Source organism: Trachinotus anak, unplaced genomic scaffold (assembly GCF_046630095.1).
Source record: "Trachinotus anak isolate AG129_WGS33_773 ecotype Australia unplaced genomic scaffold, CSIRO_AGI_Tana_v1 ptg000028l, whole genome shotgun sequence".
NCBI lineage: Eukaryota > Metazoa > Chordata > Actinopteri > Carangiformes > Carangidae > Trachinotus > Trachinotus anak.
In genome coordinates, this window is record NW_027273879.1 from 19,533,259 (window position 1) to 19,550,983 (window position 17,725).

The 17,725-nt window shown below is 40.0% G+C and overlaps 1 protein-coding gene across 1 annotated transcript in view; it reads right to left on the reverse strand.

Moving 5' to 3' along the window:
• Window positions 1-6,884, reverse strand: part of LOC139611305 (myosin heavy chain, embryonic smooth muscle isoform) — a 61,243-nt gene extending 54,359 nt beyond the window's left edge. The window contains exon 1 of the mRNA XM_071465857.1: window positions 6,778-6,884. The gene's annotated coding sequence lies outside the window, so the exon portion shown is untranslated. The remainder of the gene's footprint in view (window positions 1-6,777) is intronic.
• Between the last annotated feature and the right edge of the window lie 10,841 nt (window positions 6,885-17,725).

A 17,725-nucleotide genomic window follows, 5' to 3' on the forward strand; every position in this document is an offset into this window, starting at 1 on the left:
TTGGTGCCGTTGTCACGTAATCGCTGAATCAGAGTGTGTGGGGGCCTTGAAACAAAGTGAGGTCTTCATATGGGGCCTCCTGACAGGTTAACTATGTCTGTGAACGGGAAGTCAAAACACAGACATCACAGCGATGTGAATTCATGCCAGAGGAGTCACAGAGAAAGGTGAGTTTCTGCCAGACAGGAGTGTTTACCAAACACACCAACTTCCTGCCTGTAGTAACAACTGATATTTGAATTACATAACACCACACTGATATGGCTGCAGTGAAAAACCCAGTTTAACAAGGAGCTCTCATGACCCTGGTGACCTGACCATATCAACACACACACACACACACACGCACACGAATGGAAATGTTCATAAGTATGCAATGTTACCATTCCAAACAATTTTCCGTGTGTATAAACCTCCCATTCAAGGCTCACACCCTCATTCCTGACGTACCTGCCGTCACCGTCGCCGTCCGCCTTCCCACTTTCCCATGATTCACTGTTGAGGTGCAGTATGCAACATCGTATATTTAGCGTCTTACTCTGTGGTCTGTAATAAACTAGACACCGAGGATGGTTCTCATCGTGATTAACCTCACTGTAGAAGAGAAAACCCTCCACATGTCATGTGACCTACAAATGCCACAGCAGACTGCGAGGAAACATCAGTCATCTGTGATGAGTGACAGACGCCTTCGTGCTAACGCCTCACCATTCAGGATGCTGAGTGATGCTAGACACAATGCAAACTATTTCAAATCATCAGTGTGAAATGAGAGCAGCCTGTACTGACACAGCCCTTCTCCGAACAAACACAAACACCAACATCACGTAAAGCTGACACTTGTACAGAAGACATCCAGACTAACAGTTTAGCATTCTTAGCAAGATCCACGCTAACATTTCACCATTCACTGTGTACACACTGTATACATGCTAACAGTTTAGCATTTATATTGAAACTGTTTTGAGTACATTCAAAAGTACCAGCATTTATTTGTAAAACTAATGTTTCTCACTCTCTACAGTGAGTTTGTTATTTTAATATTGATTGATTGATCTCAAAGTCGCTTTTAAGAAAATCACACAATTGTCTTTGTACAGAATCGAATTGATCGATTGATGTCAGGGTTGTGACACAGCTTTTTGAGGTGAATGAGAACTTCTTCTTCTACTGTACATGAATTCCATTTAGTTAATGATTGACGGGCACCAGATGCCACCTCGGGGTGTTCCTCGTACATTCCTCATTCCTCAAGGCGACTTGACGTTTATAATAAAAATGAAGGCAGCACATAATAGATGGCTTGTTCTTGTAAAACTCTGGGGCAGCAGAAGATAACAACTCATACTGTTAAACATTTTATATAATTTGATGCATCACTGACTTGTGCATCCATCTAATCAGCTGCTAGAGATAAAATTTTCTTTATTTTCAAGGTCATTTCTAAAGTTATTAAAGTTATAAACCACCTAGTGTTCCTTAAGTACTTAATTTCATTATTTTGTGTTGATAGAACAACAGCTACTTTGTGCAAGTGCTCAGTACCTAATTTTAGAGATTGTAAACATAATTTTCTTTATGTATCTTAAATAACTAAAGGATGGCTTTTCTTTTAATACAGACTTGATTTTAGAACATTTATTTTGTTTTTCAAGTTTATTTTTATTGCTGAGCTTCACAAAAAGCAGACCTAATAGTTTTCAGGTATCGTCTGTATGTCTCAGCCTGGTTACACCATGTGTGCGATCACTTCTGCAAACATGCAAGGAGCAGAAGTGAAGCTTAGGAAAGAATGAAAGCAAACACAGACATACTTTTATCCTTCTAAAACACCCTGACAGCTGACAGACAACACCCTGAAGAAAAACTCATCACATAGCTATGGAACTGCAACATGGTAATACACAAGTGTCATTGGCAAATTCACTGACCTGTGCACAAATTTAAACAACTGAAGAACTGCTCCTGTCGCTGGATAATGGTTTCACAACAGATCAGACAGACAGAAAATATCTGAAAAATGTTAAAAGCTCTTTGTTCCCTGAAGTGGTCGGGGGATGACTTTAAAAGAGATGATGATGTAAAAAGCTCCACAGAGTAATATTAGCTTAAGGTATATCTAAGGAATATTGGAGCACAGAATATTGTTATTAAATCAATAAACTATGAAATTATTGTATCAACAAAATACAGCTTCAACAGTTTAATTATCTGCCTTTGTACAAAACGCCACAATAGACACAAGCTTGTGTTTTCAGGTATGTTTATGTCTGTCTGAATATATTCACTACAAGTTACATGTGTATATGTATATAACTGTACATCACCTCATTGATGAGGTGATGGTGCAAGTTGCAACCTTTCAGCATAGTTTTGACATCAAGTGTGTGTGTGTGTGTGTGTGTGTGTGTTCAAGCCAAGCCTGAGATCATCATTCAACTTTTTATGACATAGCTAAGTGCTAAGGTAATGGAGGTTTCGGTTAATAGGAGTACACACACACACACACACACACACACACACACACACACACACACACACACACACACACACAAAGACAGGTACCTGCTGGAAATGAAGCAAGTTCTCTAAACAATGACATCATTTGTCATCTTATTGCTTGTTAAAGTTTCGCGCGCACACACACACACACACACACACACACACACAAACAGCCTAATAAATTCCCCAATGCGTGGCCCTCGACTCGCCCCCGTCAGGGACCGTCACATCCACTGTGTGGGAGTGGGCCCCGGATGCTTCCCATAGAAAAGTTTGTTGTTTCTCTTTATGAGAGCGGGGGAAGTTGAAATTTAGTTTGACATTTAGTCCTGATCCTTTAAGCCCCCTCTCTGGTAAAACAGGAACATGTTAGAAAACACTCATTACAAAGTATAAATCTCATCTTTGTGCAGTTTGTTCAAGAAAGTTGCCATTACAGTTAAGAGCTGCTGCTTTTAAAACATCATGTTTTGGTTTTTCAAGAGAAAAAACTTATAGAACGAGGAGAAAGCGTTTAGTTTGGCAAATGTAGTGTGTGTCTGCTTAACTTTCTCAAACCCGCACAGTTGCTTCCCTGAGCTTTTCTACGAGACACATCCTGCACTGTCTCTAATTCTCTAATTATAATATCCAACTATATCCAATTGTCTTTCTTTGGGTAAGTTGCGTAACTCAATTTCTGGATGTCTTACCATGGCAACAAAAAATACACGTAACCAAGCAACAATGGTGATGCTTAAAGTTTGCTCGTTGAAAGAGTAAACGGCTCAGTCCAGAGAAAACAGATAGAAACTCAGAGAGTTATTGTGACTGACTGGTGTTTGCATGTTCCCAGCTGGTTAGCATGTTAGCGGTTAGCCTCCCACGCTATCAAAAAAAACGTGCTGATTTAGTAACAGTCTTGAAACTGAGGCAACATATCAGCACTTGTATCTAAAAATATTGATACTCAGAGTTCAGGATAAGAGACAAACACCTCATTCACTGACCCGCAACATCACTTAGTTTTACATTCAAGGTCAGAAGATGACAGGAACATTTTTTTTTTGTTTGTTTTTTTCTACATGTCTCTGTTTGTGGATTCCTTCTCGGCAAATGTGTGTGAGAGGCAGTGAGGAGGCAAGCGGGTGAGAGACATGAAGAGATAAATAGAGAGAGAGAGAGAGACATGGAGAGAGAGTGCAGTGGGTGTGTGCCGGGCAAAACTGTGAGAGAGAGCAGTTGTGTTTTCTCGTTGGTCTGGTTGGTTGACTGTCTGGACCGGAGTCAAGGGAAAGAATGTAGTCCCATTAAAACACATTAAAGAGAGTGAGAGAGAGAGAGAGAGAGAGAGAGAGAGAATGGGTGTGTGTCACTGTGAGGGACAGAGAGAAAGAGAAGTGAATGAGCAAACAACAAACTGTTATTATGTTCAGATTTCTTGTTGAAAGACAAATGACATGAGGACAGATATAAATAACCAAAGGAAGAGAAAGTGGTGAAGAAATCAACAGGAAATAGGTGAGAGTGATCAGGGGGAAAGGGAAAGAGGAGAAAGGGAGAAATGGAGGAACAGAGAGAAAAGGAGAGAGATGGAGGAAATCGTGTGTGAGTGACATGAGGATGAGGGAAGAAAGAATAGGATGGAGGGATAAAGGGAAATATGGTCTTCTGAAGTTCACATATGTTAAATAACAACTTGTGTGAGCCCTCCACACACACCACATACCATAAGAAAATCAAAAATAAAATACAAATAAATAAGGTTCAAAAACTGTAAAATTAAGAAACACAAGAACTAAATAATGTAGTAAAACAAAATATAAAATGTATAAAAATAAGATGAAAAGAGATTAAATTAAAAACGAAATTGACCGTGTTTGTAACCAAAATAGTACATGAATGTAGTGAATTACATGTCCTTATTTAGACCTGCCAGTGAGTTACAGAGAAAAGGCACAAGGATGGAGGACAGTGAAAGACAGAGGAGAGAGAGAGGAGAGAAAAATATACCATGAAAGTGAAAATCAAGAGATTTACGATACAGGACAAAGAGAAAGTGAGAAAGCATGAGAGCAGAAGAAGATGGACAGAAAGATAAAGACGAGGCGGACAGTGAAGAGTCAGAGATGCTGACAGTTTTCTGTGTTACAGCATTCTTCAGCCTGGGGAAACACTTACACATGCATGACTGACTCCTGAGTTTGCTTTTAAAGCCACTGAGATAACAACATCACAACAGCGTGTTACAGGCAGACAACAGCACCGAGATGTAACGCACACCTGCACAGGTCCATCTCACTGCTTTCATTCACTGTATTTGAAGCAGACACACAAGGTGAGCTTTGTTTGTGCTGCTAACACTACAGCATGAGGCTAGCATTTCCAAATGTACTTTATACTTAATCAACGAGCTGGCTAGCTAACCAGCTAAGAAAAAAAATTAAATGATCATAAATAGATTTTTAGAACTTCTCAACAAGTGAACAGACACACAACCCTGACATACTGTCATCTGATGAAGTCGTCTCGGCTAACATGCTAACAAACAGTTGCTGGCTGTCTCCACATCCACCAGACTCAATGCAAATAATTCAACATTTAGAGCAAGAAAAGACAGATGTCTAAAGACCTACACATCAAATTTAACATCACCCAATTCTTTATTTAGCATCACACACACACACACACACACAAAACTCGACTGTAGGCAGACAACATAATCTCTTATGTTATGTAACATCATAGCCAGAGAACAAAAAAACCTGCCACCATCACTGAACAATTACCCAAACGCTGTGAGGGTTAAAGGGCCAGTGTATAAACAGTGAGGTCTGGTCAGGTTTTGTTATTGTTATTATTGTTGTCATTAATTAACTAATGACTGACAGTGTGGCTGACCATGTGGAGCCGGTGACATTACCACCCTCCGCCCAGATGAAATAAAGATAAGCTCTTGCTCCTGCCGCCGTCTTATCGGCGCACAGTGCAGAGTACAGTCAGATTCGCCCTTTGACTGAGCACAGAGTGGGAAACACATCACACAAAAACACAACACAGTATATTTCATCTTCATGGCAAAAGAGAACTTCATGGTCAGTGCGCGTTTGGTCCTGCACAGATTTTCTGCTTATGGTCCAGTCACATGTAGTCTAAGGTAAAGTAATGGTGTCATCTGCACACTACTGGGCAACTGTGATAACACACTACAACAGTTCTGTTATAGTTCCACGGTTCTTGTTTTTAATGACATTATGTTCTCCTACAGAATGAATATCAATGTTGCTGTTATGTTTCTATAGTGACCCAAACATGAGTCTGAAGAACTACACTACATGGCCAAAAGTATGTGGACGCATAACTGCTAGTTGAACATGTCAGTCCTTTACCAAAAGCATAAAAATGCTGCTACAACAGCTTCTTACAAGATCTTGATCCTAAAGGTGTGGAACAAGGTTGAGATCTGGGCTCAGCGCAGACCAGTGAAATGATCCCACTCCAAACTGGGGCCACAAACTTGAAAACTTGCTGTTTTATTAAATGTATTTAAACACTGTTGCAGACTTAAACATTAAGATTTCTGCCGACTGGAACTAAGAACAAGCGGCTCCAGACTGAGGATACTAAAGTATGTGGACAGGGGTGTCCCCACACTGAGGCCATGATCTGTGATGTGGTGTCACAGAGAAGCTCAGGAGCTACTGATTTATGCTGACTTTATCTAACCTCGCTGTCTTATCTGGTATAAAATGTCCCTGTAGGAAGTTACAGCAGCAGCTGTGTTAATACAGCAGTGTTTTAATCTCCACAGATTTTTTTATTTTAAATCATACTTTCCACTTTATGGACTTACAGTATGTCAGCCAGTATGTATAGATATACAGTGGCTTTATCAAACTTCAAATATGATACAATAATGATGGTGGCTTTGAGTGTTTTGACATAAATATCATGTTTTATCGTTTTAGTCGAAGCTGTGTTTTTATATTGATGCTGATTCTATCAATTCTTTATTTTTTGTTTGATGATGGTGTTGTCTCCATTAGTAATGTTAACATGTAAAAGATAAACTGTGATGCATCTGTGCTGCAGGTACCTTCAGCTGCTGTCTCTCGCTTAGATTTCACCAAGCACAAAGTTGCTCCTGTGAACTCCAGCTCCAGAAAACGAGCCGTGAACTCACCACAGGGACTAAAAACCGCAGGATTTCTCACGGCACCGGAATCTATGTCAACAATGTCCGCAGCAGTGAGGTTAAAATCCAACAGGTGTCCCGGTAAAACTTGAGCCACTTACCTGTGAACGCAGTGCTCCCTCTGCGGTGCTCCGCTGCCGACTGACCGGCTGCTGTTTCTGGCTGGCAGGGATTTGCCGTGTGGGCGGGTCCAGGGTTACACACCTGCAGCACACCGGAGCCGTACGTCATCAAAGCGCGCACGACGCCGCTGACGCACGAAGAATTAGTTGACGCTTTACCTGCGGGAGGGAAGAGAGGGGGGAAGCGGCCTGAGAGAGCGGGAAAAAATCCACTCATCAAAAGCTGTGGGCGGAAATCCACAAAGTTTTAAAAAGCATGTGACCCCCCCCCCCCCAAACACACACACACACACACACACACCCTCCCTCCCTCCCTCTCTCTCTCTGTAACACCATTTTTGGATGTGGAGCACCAGTCTCTCACCAAAATGCAACTATTCTAACGATTTCAGGAATGTGAGCTGCCAGGGGGCATTTTAGTTTCCTCCTCCTCTCTCTGACAATGATGAATGCTGAATCATGTATCTATCTATCCATCTGTCTATCTGTTGAACTATCCCATGAAAACAAAGGCCATTTGACCCAAATCACAATTTTTCCCTAAACCTCAGGTGTATAATTTGTTTACTCTTTATATTTTGTATATTTTGGATAACTTATAGTTTTTTTATATTCTTATTTATGTACACTGTTTAGACTTGGAGAGACCGTGTTTCAGTCTTGACTGTACGAGTATGAGTGCGACAATGACGATAAACAAATCTGGAATCTTGAAGTGTTGTGTGCCTGAATGTTACTATGGCACATGTCACAGCATCAAGCTGATTTATTTTTCAACAGTGGTTTGCCAGTTACAAACAATATGGTTGAATTTGGAGGATTATATGGGAACTTGAAGCTCAGATGATGCACAGACATCAACGAAGCTCAAACACACAAGTGAAGAAACAGTGAGCTGTCATTCTTTTGTATGTGAAATTTGGGGAAGCATAAGGAAAAGTCTTCCCAACACTTGTGGTTTTCAAGCGGTCTGAGCTCACAGTGACACCGAGGTGCACCTGCAGACAAACTGACAGCTTCCAGCTGAGGTTCGAGTCTCCTGGAGCTCAGAGGACTGACTGTTGGTTAAACAGCTGCTGGTTGCTATAGGTGTCAGGCTGAAGGCTGCCTGGCTTTGTGTTGGGCAACACAGGCAACCACTCCTCACATTCCTCTGTACTGCAGCAGGGAACACACCCATCAGCAGGTTATACTATGGACTCACACACACACACACACACACACACACACACACACACACACATACAAATGTACACATGCTTTCTATACTGTACTGATTTATGTCCCATTAATGTCTTTTGTTGTTCTGTGCAGGCACTTTGTTGAGACGACCTGTTTGTGAATGAAAACAGTTAAGTGTATATGAACCACCTGAGGAAGAAAGAAATCTTTGCCTCAATCTGAACTGATAAAGAGCAGCATGTGACACTTTATCAGGCACAAACTCCTGCACACACCTGCCCAGGAGCTCCACAGGTGAGGACTGAGGCAGAAGCTGTAAAGTGTCAACACTTTTGATAATTGACAAATTCTTTGAGTTACATATCAAGAAAAATCACCAAACACTCTCTGAATTGAGTGTTTACTACTTTGCTTCAGACCGTTGCTCAGACAGAGCAAGACATTTGAAAGTAGGGTGATTTTTTGAGGGGGTCATTTTGCAGCAAATGGTTCAGCCTAGAGTCATACTGGGGACTCGCTGCTCAGGCCATTTGAGTCCATGTGTTACGCACCCGCATCATTCAGCTTCCAGGTTGACCCAATGAATTATTCTGATGGAGGATCAATTCTGAAGTCCAGATCAAATCTAACTGATATAGTGTGGATATGTCTCCAGTGGTAACAGGATGTTGGAGGATTTAAAAGTTTTAACCAATCTGCTGTCAAATAAAGTTTGACTTAGAGGGGACGGGAGGTGCTGAAGGGCAGGATTGGTCAAAAATCTGAGGTGCGTTTTTGTTTCTACCTGAGGGTGAAACTCTGTCACTGCTGGTTTCAGGACTGAACAAGAAGCAAACTATCCCAAGTAGTCAAGGAAAAATCAATCAGTGCTTTTACGTGAGTGAAAGCAGCATTACCACTGTGTAGAAATACTCTGTTACAAGTAAAAGTCAGGTAATAGATAAAAGTTATTTTAGTTATTAGTTATTATTAGCATCAAATTATACTTAAATCACCAAAAGTAGAAGTACACACCATGTAGAATAGCTAATTTTAGAATAATACATACTGTATGGATTATAATCATGGTGCATTATTGTGTAAAAAATATTTGTTATGTTGCAGCTGTTAAAGGTGGAATTAATTTCATATAGCCAGATGGCCTAATATATAAAAATGCATTAGAATTTATTAGTTGATCATATTTGATATGAATAAATAGATAAGAATATAATATGAAACTATATTTTACTGTGAAATGTATGAAGTATTATAAAATGGAAATACTCAAAATTGTACTTAAGCAAGTGTAACTTTAAGCATGTCAGGGTGGATGCTTGCCTCCACAGAAAGTGATGAACCCAGCTGGGATGCACTTGCATGCATGACAATAAATGTATTATAATACAGATTTTATAATACATCCATGCACACTTGTTGTTCAAGGCTTTTAACCTCAAAACTCACAAAGCATTAAACAACAAGTGCATCCCAGCCAGGTTCTTTGTGTATTGTATTGTTCTTTGGTTTGTGTATTTGGTTGTGTTGTGAGTATTTGCACGTTTCGTTAAGTTGCAGTGCGTTGAGCTCTCAGGGCCACCGTAGGTTTGCAATTTAACTGACAACTGACATGAACACTGTCAGTTTGAGACTCAGATCTTCTTGTTGTTTAAAACTCTAAACTGTTGCTGATTTTGAATGTTGGATATTAAATATGTAAATATGTATTAAATATGTAATATGTCAGGCTGGAATTGTGTCTAAAATAGTGCAGAAAGATGTTGAGTATTTCCATTTGACAGAGTGGTGCAGCCATAAAAACAATGACTCTTTGGTTCGAATGTCTGACTCAGTGTAAACATGATGTAGCTTCAATAAAGAGCATGAACAACATGATCCTTCCAACAAAAGGATAAGCTGCTTGTTGCTGAACTAATTTCATCATCTCACACGTCTGCTTTGTCTTCCATAGTGGTGAATCAGCCAACATAGAGCTGTACCTGTCCTGTTGTGTCACCTGCAGCTCAGGGTGTGACTGCAGTACAGAGGAACATGCTGCCGATGGGAGTGTCCCAGTGAGACAACCTTTACTCACACACTGATATCTCACACTGCTGCAATAACTTACATAACACATCTGAGCTGATGTACTTCCACAGTTATGCAGTTGAACTAGTATAAGTCAGCATTATTTTTAGAAGATTTCTTTTTTTTAAATTTACTTTTGCATAGATTTTTCTCTTTTTCTAATTCTTTGTGTTTGTGTATGTCACTACAACCTTTAATTTCCATTTTCTTCCATGTTGTTGTATCTTCTGCGTGACAGTAAATATAAATATAGACATAAATATTTGTAAGTTTTGCCATTACTACAGGGGTCATCAACTACATTTGTGGAAGGGCCAGAATCTTTTTCGGCAGACACTGTGGGGGACAGACTTTAAAATAAAATTAAATAAGATTTACATTTTGGCCTCATTAATGTATTGTTGTTTTGATATTTTAATTTTCTTACAAAATTTATGTAATTTTTTAGCCTTTATCAGTAAGGCTCCTATCACCTATACCGCTGCCTGCCACCAGGGGTGATAGAGATATTTTGCCTTGAAATTTGTGGGGCTGTCATGTCCATCACTGGAAAAAATTGATGCATTTTGGAACAAACTTGATTGGTTCCAGGCAGATTTGGTGTCAAATGGGGCGGCCCGATGGCGGAGTGGTTTGGGCCCGTACCACATGAGCAGATGCTCTTAGCAGGCGAGTGCCGGTTTGACTCCGGACCGGAAGAAAGAAGAAGAAAAGTTTGCATTCAGCATCAAGTTTCATTCCTTTACTCAGCAACAGGTGTCTCCAGAGGTGCAAAGCAACCCTCTTTGCTTCTATTTCTATCACTTCTTTATCCCTCTGAAGTTAGCATGCTAACCAGCTAGTTGAACCTTCTTGTCACTTTCCTATACTGAGTCAGTGTACTGTCCAGTCTGCCATGAAGAAGTAGTTCTGCTCAGAGAACATATTATACCACGTTGTCTTGTGAATGCAACAAAAGCTGAAGTTCTTGGCATTACTGATGAGTAAATAGCTGTTAATGCTAACGCTGGCTATGGAGTAATAGTAAAATGTCTAATTGGCAGTGTTGTGTCTGAACATCTCTGCAACTTTCATAAACCAACAATCCGACATCCACACTCAGCCAGTGTTTCAGCTTCTTTTTCGCGTTCTCTTCTGCCTCTCTTGGTTTAAATGTTTGTGGCACTTTTCATGTGAACAACCGACTGTAACACTACGACTCTCTTCCAGGAGAGATTGTCTGAAAATGTACACTGTTAGTCCCATTTCAAAACAATATTACATCTCCGCCACTCTATAAAAGCACGCTTTGGAATGACAATGAACAGTTTTGATCTCCAGTGTGGTCAATCTTCTTACCATGCTAGCATACTGATGTGTAGCAGGTATATTTTTATGTTCACTGTGGTTTAGCATGTTAGCATTTAAATATTTTGCTAATTAGCGTGAAACAAATTCTAGCTGAAGCTTATTGGAATAATAGTTTTGCATCTGGTCATAGAAACTAAAGACTAAAAATTGACCTGAAAGACAGGAGTTTTTTACTTCATCCTCTGGGGACCATGAATGTATGTACGTAGTGTCAAAGCAATCCATGTGATAGTTGTTCAGATATTTCAGTCTGGACCATGGAAAGACAGACAATCATTACCATCCCTGGAGCCATAGTGTGGCAAAAAACATTCAGACTGAAACTGACTCTTCTGTGGAGGGATTTTCTGTCTTCAACCTTTATTTAACCAGGTGGCTCAGATGAAAACAGATTTTTCGTGAATGATGACATACACAAAAAAGCATAATCCTAAAACCAACACAAAGACCAACACGAAAACTGCAAAACACCTCATTCAGCAATGTACGAGGACAGAAACGCTATCATAAACAAATAAGAGGGGAGTGTGACAGGTCAAAGAGATGATTTGTTCTGGGTTTATTCTTATCTGCAGGTGAGTTCACAGAAAATTCTCAGTATCATAGTAGAGACACTGATGTTGTGTTTGTAAGGGTCCCAGAGAAACAGCAGATACATTTGATTTATCCAATTATTATTATTGTTACAGAGAAGGAGGGAAAATGTTTTGATGAATTACAGCCCAGTTTCTTTTGGTGAAATCACTGATAGTGAATGAAATGCTACTAATTCTGCTAATGCACTGCTACAACTTCAAGTACCTTACAACTACTTAATTCTGCCTTTACTGCAGCTTTTTCTTCTGCTGTACATTTGTTATTAATATCTTTATAATCCTGTCTAGAAAAACCACAGGTTGTCTGTTCAAATGGCTGAAACTGATGACTGAAGAGGGTGGAGTGGGTGGATGCAGAGGTGTCTCATTTAAAGACCAGAGATGAGATACAGTATTGTTTCATCTCTGGACAACAGTCATTGCTTCTTTCCTGTAATCATGACCATGATCTTTCCATCATTTGAAATAAGTGGCTCTGCAGAACTTAACCATACTGTAAATGTTGCAATCTGACACTTCTATGGTAAACAGGAAAAAAAATAAACAAATACAAAAGTCATTAGGATGAATCATGATCATCATCATGAATATAAATATATGATAATTCTGTAACAATCCATCCAATAGTTGTTAAGAAGTTTCACTTAAAACCAACAACAAAAAAAATTAAATCTTAAATCTACTGATGTGGGAGCCACATCTGCAAAAGCTCAAATGAATGGTTTGTGAATGAGCTGACCACTGACCTGTTTTGTTAATTATAGTTCGGACTTGTATTTCTATTACCTCTGGTACTGCTACTATTACTATGAATATTCATGCAGGATCAATGAGATTGAATTGTTGTTTATCTAAATATTAACTATACTGTTGTCTTTGGTAGGGATAAATCATTTTAAAATATCCGACTGCAAATTAATGTAATCTGGGATTTTTCAGAATCAAAAATAACAACACCTTGTTTGGACAGTTTGTTGGACAATTAAGTATAGCTAAAGGAAACAAAGTAATTTCAACAGTAATGTAATTCTTTCATGTAGCTGGTAACTCCATGTCGCCCAAACAAGAAAATCAAAGAATCTGAAAGATGATCTGTGATGATGTCAGTTCAGCATACCTACTGGAAAACATCCTCCAGCCACACCCGATGATTTGTGACAGAAAATCTGCCAGATTCAACAGTGCAGGAAAAAACCCATCAGGTGAACATCAGCAGAGACCTGGTCAGTGTTTATGAGGGGGGAAAGGTCAGACCTCCACCCTTCAGTCATTTATTGGGATCATTTTCCCTCTGTGAAAACAGAAATGAGGTGTCATGGCTTCGTCCAAATCTGAACCTCCAGCTCTCAACCTGACACTTAATGACATGAATTCCCTCAAGACCAAGTTAGAATCTAAACAACACAGAGCTGGAATGAGTTTAGTTAAAGGCTGATTTTCCTTCATATTCCTTTATTAAGAGTCAGTTTTTCACAAGAGAAGCAACAATTTCAAATACCTCTGATTTATATAGTCACTTATAATTATTATAATGTTGTAGCTGAAAAACAGGCCAAATGCCACCACTATTTCAAGATTACGTCAAGATTACAGGTTAGTACGTGCACCTGTCATCATTTGGTTATAAGTGTATGAAAGGCTGGTCCACAGAGACAGACGAGGCCGCTCCTCCTCTGTTACGATGGAAGAGGGAGATACCATTACCATTGGTAATTACCGTTGATTGAAAACCTAGTGAAAGTACAGCTACGCCTGGAGGGCAGGTTGGATAACTCTGTAAAACCACAACTTCTTGTTTTAACACTTTCCTTTTTGTGTGAATTATAAACACAAATATATAATCAATATATTGCAGCCATCCAAGGTTTTGGAAATAAATACATTTCCTCACAGTCAAAGTTAAAGCTTATTTTTGTAACTGCAAAACCATGTGTAGAAACCTGCACTTTGGCCACCTGCTTGTGTTTCTTCTGGCCCAGGATAAGCTCCCAGTCTACAGCCCGAGTCTGGCCCATATACAGCATGATTGTCAGATGCTTCTTCCACATATGGACCAATTCTGGCACATACACAGAAAATCCTCTGGCTGTCATCCAACACTGGAGGATTGCCCGGATGTGGCAGCATATGGGCCAGAATTGTTCCGAGGTCCCAGGCGTATGTTGGGCCAGAAGATTCATTTTGCTCTCTAGGAAATAAATTCTGTAATGATGATGACAGATTTTTCTTTGAAGCGCAATGACAAAGCATTTCGGATTTTTCTAACAGAAAAACATGATATCACAGTCTCTGGTGTTTCTATGTTGAGGAACACCGGGAATATCATTTAAGGCAAACTTTCAAATGGAAATTTACAGTGGGAAAAATATCCCTGGAATGACAGAGGAAATGCATGTTCCTCTAAAGGTTTGGATAAAAAATAGACTTCCTTGACTAAAATATAAACTACTTTCCCTTCGGCATGGAGTAAAATTACGTCATTCATAGTGCTGGTAGGCAGAAACAGATGAAACCACCTCGATGAGTCAAAACAAAGCGTCGCTTTATTGCAGAGCTCAGGAGGTGATCCCTTCAACTGAAAAACCATTTCCTCTAAATGCATGACGTGATGTGTAACCTGTCCAGGCTTGCTGCAGCAGGCTGGAAACATACAGCCTGTAAACACATGGGATTAGTGTCAAGCAGGGACTTCATTTATTCTCTGAATTAAACAGAAAACTCCAGAGCTGCAGAAAAAGCTGTGGACTAACTAGTGGAGATCTAAAGGTTTGTGGTGTGCTGATATTGCAAAATAAAGGAGACTGAAGATGAAAAAGAAGAATGTGGAAAATACCGATTGTCACAGCAGTTATTACAAACCACTTGATATCTCCAGCTAATAAATCATCCTAATAAACAGAGATCTAAAGGCCCAGACGGAAACTGAAATCATTTGTCCTCTTTATAATGTGCGTATCCTGTTCAGGGTCACATGAGGCATGCAGCCTATCCCCAAAGGGATAAAGACACAGTCACAGTCACAGACTTTGGGAAAATTTGAGTCACTTCATTTCATAGGAAACTGGAGCAGTGACAGAAAACCTGCACAGACACAGGAAAAACACAAAGAGCCCTGACGTTCAGAAGTTCTTGTTAAACTTTGTAATTTACATATTGCGCAAGATATAACCTTGCTTAGCATTAACACTGAGAACGGGGGAAACAGTGAGCCTGGGCCTCCTTAGGATGGGATCTCTTATGTTAATTTAATGTACATAATTTTTTCATGCTGATCTATTATTGGTCAAAACACGTAAAATGATGCGTCAATGGAGGATGTCCTCCCCCACCAATCAACAACCAGAATACAATATTGACATCATTTTGGTCCAATGATTATTTCCAGTATGAAAATGGAAAAAATTGTCTATTAGTGTTAGTGGTATTTGAATTTTGAATTTAAACACAGCCTTTGACATAGTAGATCAGTCTGATTGACCTGGTCTGATTGGTCCAAATGTTGGACCAGTTAATGGATGAATGGATGAATAAATTGTGGTGTTCCTTAGGTTTCAATTTTAACTCCTACACTTTAACCTTTAGGTGCTGCCTCTGGGAAACGTCATCATGACATCACAGTATCAATTTCCAAAGCTGTGCTGATGACACACAGCCCTACACTGCAGTGTCTCCTGATTACTCACGGTAAATTTGCCCTTTTCAACTCTATTTTAGATAAAAGTGATGGATGAAAGATAATTTTTTTTACAGCTCAATCAGGACAAAACTGAACTCAATGTAAAACTGCGAACACTGGCATTAAACCCCCCGTCAACAAGCGAAACACCCAGGAATCATCTTCAGCCATAGAGCTCAGCTTTAAGCCTCGCATCAGAAACATAACTGAGAATGCATTTTATCATCTGATGAATATTGGCAGAGTGCAACCTTTCCTCTCTCAAGCCAACACAGACACACTACTGAACACTTTTATGACCTGCAGGATCAACTCTGTTTTCTGCTCCCACTGAGAAGAGTATATCTCAACTACAGTTGCTTCAAAACTCAGCTTCACATGTGTTGACTAAGGCCACAAAGGGAGTCCACATTACATCACATTTAAAGTCTCTGCACTGGCTACCTGTCTGCTTCACAACCAATTTTCTTTTTTTAAATTAGCTTTTATCGGAACAAAAACCCACACTGAGGCATCTATGGACTACGGCCCACGTCTCTGGGACAGTCTTCCTGAAGACCTGATGGCAGCAGACAATGTTGCTTAATAACTCAAGAGCTACCTGGGAGGTGGTTATTGTTTTTATTGTGTAAATCACTTTGTGTCACATTGTTTGCATGAAAAGTGCTTTTACAAATAAAGTCTTGATTGATTGAAATTTGTCTTGTAATCAGTAGCTGTTCAGTGGACCCAGAAGCAGAGCAAGTTGAACTGGACTTACTGTAAAGGAAACTGAGGCAGAGCAGGTAAAGCTGAAGGCTGGGAGATGGGAGTGGCAGACAGGAGGGGTGTGATCCTGGATCAAAGGAGATAAAATGTTAATCAAAAGAGACATTAACATAGTACCACACAGGTAATGAGACAGACTGATCTGGTGACGAGTGACTGGACAAGATGATGAGGAGCAGGTGAGCTGGCTCTGCACTCAGGAGGAGGAGCAGGAGCAGGTCAGGACCAGAGAGGATCGCCACACCTGGAGACAGACAACCCAACACAAACAAAGTGGAGTGAAAACACTGGGATTCTTCAATTCTCCACCTCTCTATTGTATGGATTCATACAGGAGGAGCATATTAAAAAAATAAATTATAACCTGCAAATTGAAAACTACTTTTGAACATTTCACTAAAAAACATTTTATCCAGGCTTTTTCCAAACTTCCTTCCTTCAAATTTATGTTTCCCTTTTTTATCAAGCTGTAGTTAGCTACTTGTGTTAGCCAATGCAACAGTTAGCTTGTTGTAACAGCCCTGAAGAATTGTAAAGCTAATGGTGACAACATAGACTATAAGATGGATGTAGCCTGGATGATGTCACCCATAGGTTTCTTAGGAGCGGTTTTGAAACTAACAGTGGGCTGCTCAGCCGTCGCCATCTTGGCAGTAGCTGACTCTGCCAAACTCCCGGCTAATCCAAAAATGGGCAAAGAGCTGGAGTGTATCTGGAGCTGAGACTTCGGTGGAAAACATATGCTCACCCGCCATGCCCTCAATTATGCAGAACTTTAAAGTTATATAAAAATTCAACCCCCTTACAGTCGTCATGAAGGAAGAGATCAAAATTGTTTTTGTACCCTGCTGTTAACAGCATTTTAACCTGAGAGTCTATGGGTATTGACTCGTTGGAGCCAGCCTAAAGCAGCTATTTGAAGAACTGCGGTTTTCGGCACTTGCATGTTGGCATCTGGGAGGTAGGTGGAGAGCCCCACTCTGCTGGCACATCCTCGGGCCTTGCAGCCTCAGCTATAGAGCCAACAAGCTCTTATTGACTGAAGGAAATAAAATCGTTCAGCTACAAGTATGTGTATTTTAAAGTTGATGCATGTTGCTTAATGAGGCCCCATAGACCTGTGAATGTTTAAGAATAGATGTCACCAATTCACCGATACTGTATTAAAATGTTTTACCACCAAACTGCATACAAAAAGTCTACCATTAGTATAGATCAGTTGTACTTAAATATGCATAAAGGTGTCTCAAAACAGAAGAGGCAAGTGCACTTAAATGTAGTCAAGTAA